The sequence below is a fragment of the Anneissia japonica genome, unplaced genomic scaffold (genome assembly GCF_011630105.1).
Source record: "Anneissia japonica isolate Jap-2015-1 unplaced genomic scaffold, ASM1163010v1 scaffold287743_len2803612_cov181, whole genome shotgun sequence".
Taxonomy (NCBI): domain Eukaryota; kingdom Metazoa; phylum Echinodermata; class Crinoidea; order Comatulida; family Comatulidae; genus Anneissia; species Anneissia japonica.
In genome coordinates, this window is record NW_022733259.1 from 1987246 (window position 1) to 1987473 (window position 228).

Consider the following 228-nt stretch of genomic DNA (forward strand, 5'->3'; position numbering starts at 1 on the left):
TTTACTATTATTATTATTATTATTATTATTAATTATTATTATTATTATTATTATTATTATTATTATTCTTATTATTATTATTATTAATATTCTGAAGGTGTTTAATTATACATATTATTATTATTATTATTATAAAATGCAATGTGAAAAGAACATTGAATACTGCCCTCTTCTGGCGGAAACCCTAGTTGTCGATAGTACAAGCAGTTATCTATGTGAAAAGTCAAA